Consider the following 17,066-nt stretch of genomic DNA (forward strand, 5'->3'; position numbering starts at 1 on the left):
TGCCCAGGGAATAGGAATAGCCCGCACAAAGTCGCTAAGGCAGCAGTGTACAAGGAATAGCAAGCAAGAAAGCAATATGGCTGGAGAAGAGTAACCATGGAGATTGGAGGCACCGATGGGAGTTAGATCATGCAGTGTCTTGCAGGTCTCTATACACACATTGGTTCTTTGGGTAAAACAGGATGTCACTGGAGGGTTTCGAACAGAGGAATGACATGACCTGATTTTGACTATAACAGGGTCTATGCCCATTCTCTATCATCTACCCTAAAGGTTGTTTATGAAGTTATAAAGCTCTTAGAACAGTACGGGGTACATTCTAAGTGCTATTGAATATTGTGCAGTTAATTAAATAAAAATTTTTGGTGATGTAACTAGGAATATAGTGACTTGCCTGTGGTCCAGGGCATATAGATCTAAATATGTAAATATAACATAACATGAAATAAGTACAGAAGTAGTGGAAACACAAAGAATGACCTCCACTTCCAGTTTTTAGTAAGAAGAAAGTACAGATGCTCCAGTTGGAGAGGGCAGTGCTAAGCTATTATTATTACATTATGAGCCTGGTCTTGAATGAGAAGAACTTTGGTGAGCACTAAAGCAATAATACAAAAAAATTCCAGAAGTCAAAAAAATCTCATATGAAGAACAGTAAGTCCATCACCACAGCTGGTCCATGAACCATTTTTTATTCGTTCCATGATGAGGTAAGTATGGAAATCGAGAGTAAGCCTTTAAAAATTAAAAAAAAAAAAAGAAGAATCTTATACTTGCTGCAAGCTTATATACTTTAAAAACAAATCTAGTACCTGTAGTTTTTATGTCTTTTGTTTTTCACTTTTGCACACAGGTTTGAAATTGTATTTTACAAAGATAGCAGTGACAAAAAACTTGTTCTTTATCCCAAATCCTTTGAGGAAAAAAATAATTCAATGTTGCTGGATACAGTACCTTAGATGCCCTCATGAAAAGGTTGATCAGGGCCATACCGTGAGGACCCTTGAGTTCCTGGCAGAGCTGACACTGTATGTGGGTGTAGGAGAACAAATTTTGTACTTTTTAAACAAACTGAGCATGTAATTTTCCTTTTTCTTTAAATGAAAAGCTGTGTGTGTGTGTGTGTGTGTGTGTGTGTGGTCAGGAAAGAGTATTTCACAAAAATAACTTTGTGTTTGATAAGAGTTTGGTTAAGCAGAGGAGTTTAGACTTATCAAAACATGACACGGTGAAGATACGAGAGCGCACACTTGGTGAGCACCAGCGCGTGTGGCTGGCTGAGATAAGCCGCCCAGGTCAGCTCTTGCCCTGGGCACGCTGCGTAATTAACGCCCCGACCCCGCAGCCTCTCCCACCGTCCTGCCCCGGCGGGACCGGAACAGCGGTTGAGGAATCACTTCCCGGGGCGGCCTGCAGGACGCGCAGTCCCGGAGGGCCCGGCCCCGCAGAAGACGCCCCTTCGGCGCTTTCCTCCCGGGCGCCACCCCGGGCGGCCTTCGGTCTCTGTCCCGCCGGTCCGGAGGAGCCGGCGCGGGGCCCGGGCACGCGGGGGTTCAGCCGGCGGCCGGAACCCGGAAGGTGAGGCGCCTCGGGGTCACCGCCGCGGGCCTCCCGCTCCCCGCTGCATCCCGCGGTGGGTGACAGTCCCCTCCTCCACGGGGCTGCGGCTGTTAGGGAGCCCAGCGCCCCGGTCACCCCCTGCCGTGTCCCACAGGCTGCGTGGGGGCGAGGGGACGCGCGGGGACACGTCGCACAGCTGGGGCCGCCTTTCCACGCCTCTGCCCGGGCGTCTTCAGCCCCCTCTGGAGCCACCCCCCCGATTAGTGGCTTCATTGGGGTGCTTTAGAGGCTCTTTGCACTTTTTACCGTGTGCTTTAGTTTTTGTGGTGCTTATTGCATGAGGCCAAGTCCACGTGTGACTTGATATGTACTTAGGTGTGAAGTGAATGAGGGTCTATGAACTAGAGCCAAATGAATGAATGAATGAGCACATGTGAAATACAGCAATAGAGCAGAATGCGTATAAATATGAGAGAACATACATTGGATGCATGTAAATTGGATGCATTGGGTATATGAAATGGAAGCAGGGGACAGAATTACAACTTTTGTTTTTGAAGGGTTTTCCAAAGAACTAAGCAAGTGTTGTACTTTGGCAAATAGAATCATTCTAATTGTGATTACTTAAGAGGAGTTTTAGTTTATGTTTCAGTTAAGGAAATAATCAGAAACAGGCCCTGCTATGTCCACTTCAGGTGTTTTGGGTGTGTGTGTTTGCTTCAAACAAATGTGTCTGAAGTTTTTCTTCCTTGTGCTTTGTTCTCTTCTACTTTGGACTTTTGAAGAATCTTTGTCCCTGTAATATTACTTCATGTTTCTGAAAGATCAGGGTGAATCTCAAAGCAGAACCACATGACTAACTTGTTTGTAGAGCCAGGCATTTCTCTTGAATTCAGGATTGTGAGGAATCTTGCCTGCTTTCCTGACACGGGCTGGTTGATTTGGGGGTGACTGCAGAGGGCTAAACCGCCCAGAAGTGAAAAAAGAGACATTTATTACTGTGAGAACATAGCACTCGGTCGTTGCAGCAGTTCGGGGTTTCTAGGTGCAAGCTGGACTTGTTGACCTTGGACTTGTTGCTTGGTCTCTACAGGCTTTAATTTCTTAATCTCTATTGTAAGGGAGCATATGGGGACTCCTTCCTGAGTCAAACTTCTGTGATTTTTTTATGTAAAGTTAAAAGGCGAAATTGCTGATGTTTTCATTGAGCTCTACTTACTTCACCTGCTTCACTTGGGACTGTGTGGGGTCTTGTCCCTTTCTTGCCTGCACGTTACAGCACATTTACCTTCCATTCCACATTTGCAGTAAGAGGACTTGGACTGATAGGGTGAAAGGAAGCCAAGATTTTCTTTAGCACTGCTGCAGACTCCTCGTCCTGGGTCTAATTGTTTCCAGTGCAACCTGAGCAGATAATGCTATGTATGTCCTGGATGTTGAGGGAATTGTGTCATGATTAATTCGAATGCATTTCAGATCAGTTATCATAGATCACAACACGTTGGAGCTGGAAGAACCTTGGAGATTTTTAAAGGCACTTAAAAAGTCATTTTACATACACATTAAAATATTTTGTGCATGCTACATTTAACAAACACAAAGTCCAAAAATAAAGTCAGTGTTACCTACTTCATTTATTTCAAGTCTATTGGGAGAAGTGGAGCAAATGCTTTGCTTGGTTTTCTGAGATTCTTTTCCTAAAGATCCATTTATGGGGTCACGTGTTAGTCATGGAATGTAACCAAGCTGATATTTATGAAGCTGTGATCACGCACTAAGCACTGTTATACTTAGTCCCATTTAATTGTCACTATAACTCTAAGATGTAGGTCTGTTGTAATCCTCATTTGACTTTCTTAAATAGAAACAGTGCTTGGTAAATGAAAAGTCAGGACTCAAAACACAAGCAGGTAGAGGCAGGGATTCTCCCAGAAACACAATCTCTGCTAGTAAAGCTTGTGTGCTGTTGAAGAACTGTGGTGTCTGTGCATTCCAGGATATATATACAAATTCTGGGGCACTGAGGGCAAATGCATTTAGAATGAGAACCCAGGAGTGCAAAGATTAAGACTGAATTACAGAGGAGTTGGCTGTTTTGTCATTTAAAATATTATTGAATTTCACTGGGATTCTAGTAGACTGATTCTCTGACTAGTTGTTCATACATCCTAATTTTAAATGTGTTAGGTCTTGCCAGTTTAGAGACTATGAAATGGGTGACGTTGAGAGCTGTGATCAGTGAATGGCATTGTAAAAGGGATTTGAACCATGAGTTCTAAGCACCCTTGTTTCTTATACTGGCTTTGTGTCCTTGGTGAGGTGCTGCCTGCCAGCCTGCTTCTTTTATAAGGAAGCTCGTGGTGGTGACAAAGTACAATGTCTACATCCCAGTAATCCAGGGATAAGAATGCATGATGGGTTTCCAGGACCCTTATACCTAATTGACGAGAGCAGAAGAGGATAAGAGAAACCTATAAAATAAGTGGAAAATTGTTTTGTTTCTTTTTTGTCAGCCAGATTTAGCCATGTGGAAGGCAGAGACCAATTGTGGTTCCCTGAAAAACTGAGTTGATGCCAGTTTGATTTAGCTCAGGACCCAGAAACTTTTTGCCCTGAAGGCTGCTGTGATAGAATAGACTTTCCCATTGCTCACAATATTATGGGGAGAAAAGGCCAGAAAGGAAAAAAAAAAGCCCTCAAACATTAACACAATAATTTTTATTACTTGCCCCGGAGCTAGAGCTTTAAAATGTACTTCCTTCTCCCCCTACCCTCCCTAAACCACTTAACTTTAAAAAACAACCCACTCATGTGTTTGCTACACACAGATTGTTAGTCCTTTCTCTTTATTCCTGGGCTCCTTCCTTTAAGGCAGCAAAGGAGTAGGAGTTGGTGGAATTCTGGAATTTTCTTTAGTTATTATTTTATTCATCAAATATTATTTTCAATAACCATTTCTTCAGTTAAATAATAAAGATTGGGATACTGAGTTTAAGGAAGAGAGTGACCATCACAAATAATTACGTCGCAGGGTACAATGTGGGAGTAGGAGCCACTCACTCCCAGGACAGAGGTGTGGCTGGACTTTAGGACATCTTGACAGAGCAGGTGAATTTCAACTGTGCTTTGAGCTCTAAAGGTCAAGAGGGTAGAGAAGGGCATCCATGAGAAAACTACAGGGGGTACTAGGCAAAGTAGGTGAGTGTAGACATGGTAGTCTTAGGGACAGATGGAGATCCTGTGGAACTGTAGAAGACAGGTCTTGTCAGATGGGGCCAGGCAGCAAAGGTCCTCAAATGCCAGTTATTATACTTTATCACAGCCTGAGTAGTTTTTTCTTTTTCTTTCTTTCTTTCCTTCTTTTTTTTTTTTTTATAAAGCATTTTAAAGCTGAATTATAAGCAAAGGAACATGTAATTGGATTTTCTTTGGATAATAGCTCCAGCAATAATGTTTTGGAGGAACTGGAGAGGGAAGGCCCAGGAGACCGGAGGAAAATGAGAATGCTGTTGCCGTAGTTCAGATGCAACAGAATAAGAGTAAGTTTGAGATAGTTTCAGAAAATAGGGCAGGATTTAATGAGTAATTGGATATGGGAGAAGTTGAAAATACTTCTGAGGTTTTGGGATTGCTGAACAGGGCAAATGGAGATGCCATTAATGAGATAAATACAAGACAAGGAAGGAGTTTTAGGAGAAACACAGCAAGTAGAAGCAACCTGGGAACCTTCAGGTGGAGATGCCCAGGACATAGGTTTGCCTGTAACTGAGCTGTAGTGTCACACAGTGGAGACTCCTGCCAAACATTACAATAGGTCCTCAGTCCATTTCCTAGGTCACTTCAGAAGAAGTAGAAGCACATTAGACTTGGCTAATTAATGAACATTACATCATGTTTCATGGGAATTCTTAGAACTGTGATCCGTATGTAAATGTCAGAGAAGGAAGAAGGTTTGGAGACAAACAATGAAGGGTTATTATATTTTTTTTGAAGGGTTATTATAAACCATGGAGAGAAACTGAAATAAAGGAACACAGATGGAAGTGGATCAGAGGACAAAGATAAGGAAATGTCCAGAGTGTAGCAGAAAGCGGTGATCAGTGAAGTATAGGTAGAGGTGGAATACAGGGACGAAAACTGAGCTGACGCTTCTAAATAACTGTAGTTTGCTAATGGTAACACTCACAAGCTTTGATTTCTCATCTTACTTAATTTTTCAGGAAGAGACAACCGGGACTGTTCAGAGGAGTGGGTTCTGGGCAGAGAGCTCACATCTTATTTTGTCAAAAAAGCATTGGGAAACTTTGAACTAAGTAAAGGCTAACAGAAAGAGAATGAGATAAAAATGAAAAGGATAATGATTAGGAGGAATTTTCCAGAACATTTAGCAAATTCTATGGTAGTTGCTAACAAAGAAAAAGGTAGATTGAGATGACATATCCTGGTGCAGTGGTATTAAATTTCCTTGCAAAAAAGGATACATTACCCTAAGTCCTTTTATTTAGAAAGCAACTTTGCATTAGATTGTTATAAGCATGCTTAGGAGTAGGTACTTCCAGGCAGTATTAGCTTTCTTTTATATACTAAAAATCTGGCATTAAGGTGGCTATTGTTTGCCTCAGATCTCGTGGTTGACAGCAACTCAGCCTTCTGCCTTTTAGTCTCCCGCTCTTTCCATTGTAACAAATCTTTGCTTGGTCTTGGAGTTTTTGCCCTTTGCAGTATGTCCTGTCTACCTTCACCAAATCACATCAAATAAAAGTAAGAGTACAGCAGATGATATGAAAAGGCCAGTAGAGTCAAGATTTTCAGGGAGTGAGGCAGTGATGGAAAGGAGTCTTAGCCCTGATTGTGCCATGTTCACGAAGGATTGTACTTAGAGAATATCTATGGGAATCAAGTGACACTTTGAATGCAATAAAGGAGTCCACAATAGTATAAAACAATCTTATGAATCAATCTTCTATGAGGAAAAAAACCCTTTATAAAATGAAGTCATTCTTTGATACATTGCTTGAATAAATCTAACATTTCAAATAGAGTCTATCTAGAGCAAGATATATTTATAACATTTATATATAACATCATATATTAAGATGGTGATCTGGAGCTGGATTCCCAAATTATTAGAGACTATTTAAGCCATAGTGAAGATAATGATTTCCAGTTAAATCCATGTAACTACTTATATTGCTTATCAAGCACGCACAAGCAGTATATTGCATGGGATGAAGGTTAGCTGGGAAATGGAAAGCCAAGTCCAGCCCTGGTGCTTCCCTCTGATGTAGGATCCACAAGAGACCATCATACATTAGTAAGTTATAGCAAGGAAACCAGAAACTTTTATGGTTCTTCAGTTCCATGTCAGTATTTAAAAAGCCCAGAGTTATTTTGTATTGATAAAAGATCAAAGGTATAAGGAAGAGGCAGTTGTGACCTTTTTATGGTTCACATATTTAAAAATGCAATCTTCAAAATATGTAAAGCAAAATACAAGTATGAAAGCTAGCAAAACAGTTTGCAGGAGATGTTAGAGCTGTTGTTTTATATGATAAATTAAGTAGACAAAAACAAATGGAAAATGTAAATGATAAAAATAATGAAATTGGAGACTAATTTGTATGAGTAAATAGGGATATTGAATGTTTCAATAATATGATATTTTACCTGAAACAACTCCCTTTACAATTTCTGTAAAGTAAGTCCAGTGGTCATTAACTCCTTTAGCTTTTGTTTTTCTGGGAAAATTGTACTTATTTCCCTTCTTTTATGAGATTGGGTACATTCAGGGTGGTATGGCTATAGACTATTTCCCATTTCTGAAAGATAGTTTTACCAGATGAAAAATTCTTGGTTGGCAGATCTTTTCCTTCAGCAGTTTGATTGTACTGTCCAGTCTCTCTTGGTGTGCAGGGTTTCTGCCTCCATTGGTAGCTGTATTGAGATTTCCTTTTAGTGATATGTTTCTTACCTCTTGGTGCTCTTAAACCATGTTTCTTTGCCTTTAATTCTTAGCAGTTTGATATTATATGTATGGTGAACTGGCCTTGGATTGGTTGAATTGGAAACCTCTGCACTTCTTGTTCATGGATGTTGGGATCTTTTCTCAGATTTGAGAAGTTGTAGGCTATTCTTTTAAAAAATATACTCCTGGCCATTTTTCTTCTATCTTTTCTACCTGAAATACATGTTATATGAAGATTAGTTCAGAGATAGGTCCATAATTTCCATAGACTTCCTTCATTTTTTTTCATTGTTTCCACTCTTCTGACTGGATAATTTCAAGTGTTCTGTTTTGAGCTCACTGATTCTGTCTTCTGCTTTACTGAAGCTGTAATTGTTACACATGATTGTGTTTTTCCAGTGGTACCTCAGTTCATGAATACTTTTGTTTTGCAAACAGAAGCATTTGGCAAAATTTTGTTTTTGTTTGCAAACTCTGCTTTGGATGACAAACACAACTATGGCCATTTCTCCCATACAAACACAAACATAGCCATCTTTTCCAAAATCATAGAACAAATTAAGTTCATGAACCAAGGTACCACTGTAGGTCTATTCTTGATCACTAATGCACATATATTGTATCCTAAAATTTACTGTCCTCTGTTGAAAATTTCTATTGATTTTTAGTTCAGTCATTGTATTCTTCATCTCTAGGATTACCAGCTTTTCTTTATTGTTTCATTTCATTTCCTACCTTCTTGTATATTATTTTCCAAATTTAATTTAGTTTTCCTAATTTCCTAATTTAATTTAGGTTTAAATCTTATACTTTAATAAGTTTTTTATGAGAATCATTCTGAATTTGTTGTCTGTCATTTCATAAATCTCCATTTAATATTATCATTTTGGTTTTTTGAGACAAGATAGCACTGTGTAGCTCATATGGGCCTTAAACTTGCTATCATTTTGCCTCAGCCTTCAGTATGTTGGGATTGCAGATGTGTTCCACACACTTGGTTTTAGAACTCCATTTTTGAAAGGACCTATTATTGGAGCTTTATTGGCTTCTTTTGGAGTTGTCCTGACTCCCTGCTTCTTCATAATCATTGTGTTCTTACATTGGTGTTTGTTAATTTGAGGGCACAAATACCTCTTCTGACCTTTGCAGGTATTGTTTGGGAGGGATGGACCTTCAGGACTAAGTTTAGCCTGTGATTCTAGTTGGGTAAACTGGTAATGACTCCAGGTAGGTAGGGCTTATTGCTGGCCTCTTTAATTGGCTGGGCTGCTACCTCTGTTCAGAGGTTGAGTGGGGCTGCTGTCTGGGCTCCACTGCCTGTTGAGACCACTGGCTGGGCTCTGTGGTCAGATGGAATTGCTGGTTACGCACTTCAGTTAGCTCTGAGTGGGCAGGACTTCTCAGTGCATTCCCCAACATGGCCGTACCACTATGTGGAAAGAAGTGGACTTTCTGATATATCCTATTCTGCCACCTTGCTGACATCACTTATATATTTACAAAAAGTTATTTTGTTCCCTGGAACATTCATGAGGTAATGCAAACAAGCAAACAAACAAACAAAAAAATGAAAACCAAAAATACTAACTGAAGGCCAGTGAATTCCAGTTCTTGTACTTACTGACCTATGCCTTAGTTTTTGCTTTAGACCGTAATAGGTTGAAATGATAAAACAATAGGAAATCATCTTTGTTTTATGGTACTATCATGCTGCTTGTATAAGTCACTTTCTACTTTCATGTACATATGTCTCTCCTTGCCTAGATCCTTATTTTGTGACTTTTTAAATTATTAAAATATATTAGCTGTGTTATAAGCTGTATTTGTGCATGTGCTTGAGTATTATAGATCTATTCTTGATCATCAGTACATATGTATTGTATCCTAAAATTTACTGTCTAAAACATCTGGCTGTTCTTTCATAGGAACTTTCTTTTCATTAGCTTTTCTAAGCCAAGGCTTAAAGAAAACCAAGAGACAATAAGAATGCTAAAAAATAAATGCAGGTATCACCAGCACCAATTGAGTCCTTTGAGAAGCAGATGGTAAATCATGGAAATCAGCACTACTCTGACTCCTGATGCAATTTCACTGCCTATTCAGCTCAAATTTTAGGGTTTGCCACATTACTCACTCGCATCCTATGTTTCCTGAAGCTTGATGGTTGAGAACATGGACTTTGAAACTAGTGTCCTGGGTTCAGATCTGATCTCTGCCACTGCTATCTATGTGACTTTAGGCCAACTGCATATCCTGTCTATACTTCAGTTTCTTTATCTGTAAAATTGGAATAATAACTGTCTGTGGTAGAATAATATCTCTTCCTCCTCAGAGGTGTTCATGTCTAATCCCTGGAACTGATACAGCAAGTGAGTTCAGCAAGAAAGGCACTCACAAGAAAACTGAAAAGGCAGGAATGAACAAAGCTTTATTAAGCTGGCTGACAGACAGTCTCTAACCAGGAGCCAGAGAAAATGTCCACCCTGATATGGATTTCTTCTTTAGTTTAAGTACATTTTAGTTTTCCATAGTAACCATTACCTCATTTTTGAGAATCTTACAAGAATACTACTCAATTATTGAAAAGTTTACCTCTCTTAGAAGGTCAGACAACCAAATTCCAAATGACCATTACAGTTTAACTTTTAGTCCACTTCTCAATTTGTTCTGTTTGTTCTGTTCCCATTTTATGACTCTGCTGTGCTCTGAGTTGATAACTAATCAAGGCACTAGGGTGAACTATAGCTTAAGTGAACTTTAAGTGATTTCTCTTAATATGGAGTTAAAAACAGAAAATGGAGTCTTTCTTGCCCTGTCAGAACCTATGAACATGTTAGGTTACATGGCAAAAGGGAATTGCAGTTGGAGATGGAATTAACATTGCTAATCAGCTGGCCTTAAAATAGGGAGATTATCCTGTATTATCTGGGAGTGCAATCACAAGGTGTCTAAAAGTAGAAGCAGAAGAAGAGATGTGACTCTGGAAGAATAGTCAGAGAAAAGCTATGTTCCTGCCTTTGAAAATAGAGGAAGGAGGTGGTGAGACAAGGATTGTGACTATTAGAAATAGGGGGAAAGAAGCAAATGGATTCTCTTCTAAGGCCTTCAGAAAAGGATATAGCTCTGCCAATACCTTGCTTTTACTTGTTACATTTAGTGTTTAGCATCTTCTTTATTGTTTCAGTATTGAAGATTGAACTCAGGATTTTCACACTTTGCTGCATCCCAGGACACTTTTTATGTTTTATTTTGACAAAGGGTCTCATGAAGTCACTAAGTTGATCAGATTGGGCTTGAACCTACCATTCTCCTGCCTCAGTCTCCCAGTATGCTGGAACTGCAGGCATGTGCCAACACACCTGGCAGTGTTAGACATCTTACCCTAGAATGTCAAAATAGTAAGTTCATACTGCTTAAAATAGCACGTTGGTAGTCATTCATTATTGTAGCAATAGAAAACCAATGTACTATCCTCTAGAGTTGTGAAGGTTAACCAGTGTAAACATTTAGGACAGGCCTGATATAGGGTAAGCACAGAATCAGTATTAGCCACTATTAGTGTTTGCTGGTACTTTGTACTCCCTTCTTGTTATGGTTTGTGTCTGGGTGCTCCCCCAGAGCCTCATGCGGTCATGGGGCAGGCTTTTAGAGTTTGACTGATTATGGGTGTGAGAGCTACACCCACCCTGGGGTGGATAGTTTGCATATGTAAGGGAGAGGAAAAGGGTGCTTGAGGCCATTCCTGGCTTTTGTGCTTGTTGCTTTGCTGTGTTCTGCCACCCTGAGCTGTAGCTCTCTGCCATGAGCCACTCTGCCTTGTAATCTGCCAAGTATGGACTGAAAACTCTACAAACTGTAAGCAAAATAAACCTTTCCTTCCTTAAGTTTGGGCGTCAGGTATTTTGTCCCAGCAATGAGAGAAAAGTAACCAAGACACTTCTGTCCTTGTTCCTTTGTCATAGTTGGCTTTCACCCAAAACTGTGAGTACCTCCTCTATGAAGACTGTGGCCCTCAGAGTTTCTTTCTCTCCACTAGTTTAGATTCAGCCTCCAGGAATTTGTCAAATGTCTATTTTGATATTCTCACCACCTTACAGCTCCAGTGGCATCTGGCCAGTATATCTTGACTGTGACTTTGGATTTGGCTGATTCTCCAACTATAGGAGAAGCATCCTCAGTTTTCTGATGAGTCTGAGGAAAGTTGTTCAGTTTTATTTATTGCTGTAAGGACTGGAGTGACAACTTGCAAGTTCTTGATACTTTAGAGTTGAAATTGTACAAGTGTGGGCAATGCTGTCTTTACCTCATGGCTTTATGGATCTCTTCTAGAAAATGTGTGGTTATAGTAGGACAAAGTGAAGGTATTGTAACAATGTGTGATAATTGCATCTTTTTCTACATTTCAGTTTTTAAGGCAGAGTATTAATGGTCTAGTTCTTAAAGATGAATGGATTCTTCATCCATTTGTAGTTTATCCTTATTTGTTTTACCAACCAAGAACTTCTTTATAGCTCACATGTTAAGATTGTCTTGTCTGTTAGCTCAGCTATGTGCTGTGTTTTCCTTGGTCAATGAATAACAGAAATAGTTTTTAGAATAATGAAATCAGCTAAGACCCAGTTTCTGGGTATGGAGCTGGGGCCTGGTATTTCCTTGTGCTTGGGTTTCCAAAGACTATTGAAACTTCAACCCCAGTCTTTTTAGAGATGAAGTAATCTCTCAAACTTTTTCCAGAGCCTTTTCTGAATCAGGACAGGTGATAGTGAAGACCAGCAGGGAAAGGACTGATGCCTCCCAGGAGGAGAGAAGGACTCTGCTTTGAAAACACAGATGAGCCTTTGGAAATTTACAAGACTCAGAAGAGCCCTGAAACATCTTTAGAAGCTGAGTCCAGCAGAATAATGGGAGGCTGTGTGCAAACTTGGCACTGGAGCCTGTCTGGCACAAACCACCCTGTAAACAACTCTTCAAACATTTGCATCTGCATACATGACATTAGATTCTCAAAATATCTAATTAAACACTTATCAATGGAAGAAATGTTTGTTTCATCAGGGGACATGGTGCCAGCCTTGGCCTTTCTGATGGGGAAGCAGTTTCAGCTGACACCGTTGTATACTCTTGCTTTTTGGGCTTCATCCTGCCTTTCTTGTTCAGACAAAATTCCCTCTTGAAAGCTGTGTAGGCTGTGCCAAGCTGTGGACCATATGATTAGGTTATGTAGCTAAACAAAAATATCCAGGGTTTGAGCACTTTTCAAACCCAAGTAAATCTCAGTGCTTTAGTTTCTTTTGCATCGTTCTAAATTATCTGTGCTTGAAAATATTTATTTATTTATTTATTTATTTATTTCCAGTACCGGGAATCGAACTCACGATGTTGCACTGTGCCGCTGAGCTAAATCCCCAGCCTCACTTGAAAATGTTTAGAAAGTGATTATATATGAAAAAAAGTCAGGAAATGCTGATATTTTTTAAAATATTTTTTCTCTGAAGGAGTGAATACATTCAACATTTCAATGGACATTTGGAGAACAAGTATGGTGTCATATATGTGTGATGATGTGTGTCTCTGTCCTTGTTGACAGAAATGCTTAATTATAAATCTCTCTGAGTGGAACAGCCGTGAAGGATTTGGACATATGCTATCAAAGCACAGAGAAAGAGAGGAAAATAAGGGATAGGAATTAAAAAATGTTTCGATTACTCTTTGGAAAAGCTTGTAGTATAAAAGGAGAAAACTCTGTGCTTTGAGAATATTTCTCACAAGCCATTTCCAAAGGCTCTTCAACCACATGGTCAGGTGTAGTCACAGCAACAACCCCACTTCCCTGGTATCAAATTCTGTCTTGATTACTTTTCTCTTATTGCTGAGACAAGATACCTGACACTGAAAATTAAGGGAGAAAAGGTTTATTTAGTCCACAGTTTGTGGAAGTTTTAGTCCATAATTGGTTGGCTCTAAGGCAAGGTGGCATGGCACAGGGGCAATGGCTCAAGGCAGCAGAAGACAGAAAAAGCAACAAGAGCAAAAGGGGGTAGGAGCAAGCCTCTTTTGCTCCTTTATTTTGTAAGCAGGATACCCTCACCCCGGGGGCGTGTAGCACTCGTGCCATCTCTGTGCCTTCCTCTTGCACAGGATGAGGATGTTTACAAAATGAGGACCTTGGTGCCCTGCTGAGTCTATTAGTTAAACTTCCAAACTTCTCAAGTTGACACAATGTATCAACCATTACAAGGCACCATGGTCAACTTGGCAACCAGATACATTTCTTTAAACTGGTCCTCAGATACAAAAGCATGCTTATTTTTATCATTTCACAACTTGAACATTATAACACGGGTTTAACAATCCTTAAGAATTAGTATTAAGTCTATCAACATTATATTACATTAGAGCTATAACATTCCACCCCTGGCTCCCCAAAGACTCATGCATATCCATTTATGCAAAAGGCATTTTAGTCCACCTGTAAGAGTTGCCAAAGTCCTAACAGTTTCATTATTGCTAAATAGTCCAAGTCCCATGTCTCCTCTGAGATATAAGGCAAACTCTTATCTGCAAGCGCCTGTACAAATGAAAAGTTAGACACTTCCAATATTCAGCAGCATAAAATAAACATTTTCATTCAAAAAGTTACAAATAGGGGAACACAAAGGATTAGGACCAAAGCAAGTCCAAAATCCAGCAGGGAAAATATGAAGTCCTGTAGTTCTGTGTCCAGCATCTGAAGCAATCTGTGGCAAATTGTGAGATCCAAAGGGCTTGAGTGACTCCACCTCTGTGGCACTTCTGATGGTTACAGCTCTCATGGCTTCTCACTTAGGCCTGCTTTGCTCCCTCCTTGCAACTTTCCTTGGATGAGCCATATTCCTGGCTTTTCTAACCTTCTAGGGTCTCCACTGCACTTTTGGCCTTTCTTTCACAGCTTCACACATTGCCCTCTCAGGGGCACACTGCCTGGCCTCCCATGCCTTCTGAAATCAGGGTGGAAGCCTTCTTAACCTCACAACTCTTGTATTCTGCATGCACCTAAAACCAGCACCATGTGATGTTAAGGTTTCAGGCAGCAGACCTTAATAACAATAGCCAGGGTTTCCCCTCTCTTGGCTGTACGGGTTGAGTGCCTGGATTGGTGGGCACTCTGAATCCATTTCTGAGGAACAAATTTTCTGTGCCACCACCATTGTAGAACACGGTGCTCTGAGGCTTTCTCCTCAAAGCAAAGTCTTTTACTTTTGCAGTTTTGAGGCTGACAAGGGTAGAGACTTACTGCTTCTTGTGATGCCTTCAGGCCATCTTTTATATTCTCCTATTCCTTCACAGCAATCAAGATCTTCTCAGCTCTATTGTTGTAGTCCATAGAGTTACTGGAGCTTCCTTTCTGGCCAAACTCACATTTTAAATCATCTTGCTGGGCTCTTTGCTCTTGATTCTCAACATAGATCAGGCAAAAAGCCCCCAACAATAGCCATGCCACTGCCTCAACATTAGACTACCTTGAAATTCCTTCTGCCCAAGTAATTAGTCTGCCACCCTTAATCTCAGTGTCAGGCAAAGTCTCTGGACACAAGCAAAATGCAGATAAACTTTCTGCCAACCCATAACACTCATTGTCTGCACACGCTGACTGCCAATGCAGTCCTTCTTCTTAACAGAAACCTCCAAAGCCTGGTCCTTACTGGCAGGATTTCTATCAACCTTCTGGTCTTCTGAACTGTGACCAGAATCTCCCATACAGAACAGTTTAAGGTGTTCCAGCTGTATTCTTTCAGATGACATCTCCAAACCTTTCCAAACTCTTCCCACAAGCCATTCCAAAGCCTCTTGAACCACATGGTCAGGTATAGTCACAGCAACAACCTTACTTTCCTGGTACCAAATTCTGTCTTGGTTACTTTTCTTTTTTTGCTGAGACAAAATATCTGACACCCACTATTAAGGAAGGAAAGGTTTATTTAGATAACAGTTTGTAGAGGTTTCAGTCCATAATCAGTTGGCTCCAAGGCGTGGCATGGCATAGGGACAACAGTTCAAGGTGGCAGAAGACAGAAAAAGCAGCAAGAGCAAAAAGTGGGGCAGAACAACCCTCTTTTCCTCCTTTATATTGTATGCAGGTTATCCACCCACACCATCTCCCTGTTTTCCTCTTCCACAAGCTCAGGATGTTTACAAAGTGAGGACTCTTCTGAGTCAATTAGTTAAACCTCTCAAGTTGACATAATGCATCAACTGTTACAGGAGGAGAGGAAGAAAGGCAAAGATGCTGGTGAAAACATGGTTGGAATCATTAACCACCAAGGTTATGAACTGAGATTAATCTGAAGTGATGATTTGGGTGGATGAATATGGAGAGAGACTGGGAATGGAAGACTCTTTATTCAGCAAACACTGATCTGACTGGTATTCCATGCTACACATATGTTGAATAGTATTGGTGGTGGGGGAAAATGCAGGAAACATAACTCACTTTGAAAGCTTAAAAACCAGGCAGATTACCTATACATAGGGAACCCAGGGTTTAGCCTAGTGATATAACCTGGGTAGTTTAAATTCTGATTGTGAGGTCCCTTGAAGGCAGTATGGAGAGAATGCTAGGAAATTGTGGAAGAGAACATTCAACACAGCACGTGAGAAGAGAGTAAGAGTGTCCTAGAGAAGAGCTTGCCACAGCTGCACTAAGATGATTGTAGGAGAGTAGGAGTGAGAATGGAAGGAAGGGAGAGGAAAAAACAGGGGAGCAGAGTGAGAGCAAGGTATTGATTTTTCCCAGGCCAGATAAAGGATTTCATAGAAAAGGTGATAATTGAGATGAGTCATATGTGATACTATTGCTACTCAAAAGAAATCAAGAAGATGTGAACTGAAGTGGTAAAATTTTTATTGATGGGGACAGAAGCAAAGAGACTTCGGGAGAATATAATGACGAGATTTAGTGGCTGCTTGAATATGTAAAATTTGTTGAAAATGAATGGTCGATTTTGCACTTTTGAGCCTGATAGGGATAATTACAATTTCAATAACAGGAAGAGAAGGAATCCTGAGTTACAGGAGATTTCAGAGAAAATGATGAATTTGGAGGTCAACCATTTGGGTGAACAAATTGAGAGCAAATTAAAGTAATACAAGTGAACAGGATTAAACCAATAGAGAAAATGTGTAATGTTCACAATGGGAAAGTTGTTAGTACATTTGGCTTTCAGCGTGACTAGACCCAGGGTTCAAATGATAGAATAAGGACCTATCTCTGTCCCTATCATAACTTCTATTTCTTTACTCAGCTTATCCTGCTTATTTTCCTTCTGAAAACAGGCTCTGAGCATGTGGTAGGCCATCTATTTTAAAATGTAGGTTTTATTACTATTTAGGTATGGTGAGTCCAGCAAAGTAGGAGGTAGTTGCTATTGATAAATAGCTTGTTGTTCCTAAGAGGAGCGATGGACTCCACTGTACAGGGTCACATAGGGAAGGTTCAGGGTCAGTGAAGGGGCTGAAGGAGTGAGGTGAAAGTATTGGCAAAAGTCTTTATTGTAATTTTGCA

At 40.3% G+C, this 17,066-nt stretch overlaps 1 protein-coding gene across 2 annotated transcripts in view; it reads left to right on the plus strand.

Moving 5' to 3' along the window:
- The first annotated feature begins 1,275 nt into the window (after positions 1-1,275).
- Cpq (carboxypeptidase Q) overlaps positions 1,276-17,066 on the plus strand; it is a 435,107-nt gene continuing 419,316 nt past the window's right edge. For both annotated transcript variants that reach the window (XM_005381836.2, XM_005381837.2), the window contains exon 1: positions 1,276-1,578. The gene's annotated coding sequence lies outside the window, so the exon portion shown is untranslated. The remainder of the gene's footprint in view (positions 1,579-17,066) is intronic.

The sequence above is a fragment of the Chinchilla lanigera genome, unplaced genomic scaffold, assembly GCF_000276665.1.
Source record: "Chinchilla lanigera isolate Chin_1 unplaced genomic scaffold, ChiLan1.0 scaffold00016, whole genome shotgun sequence".
Classification (NCBI taxonomy): domain Eukaryota; kingdom Metazoa; phylum Chordata; class Mammalia; order Rodentia; family Chinchillidae; genus Chinchilla; species Chinchilla lanigera.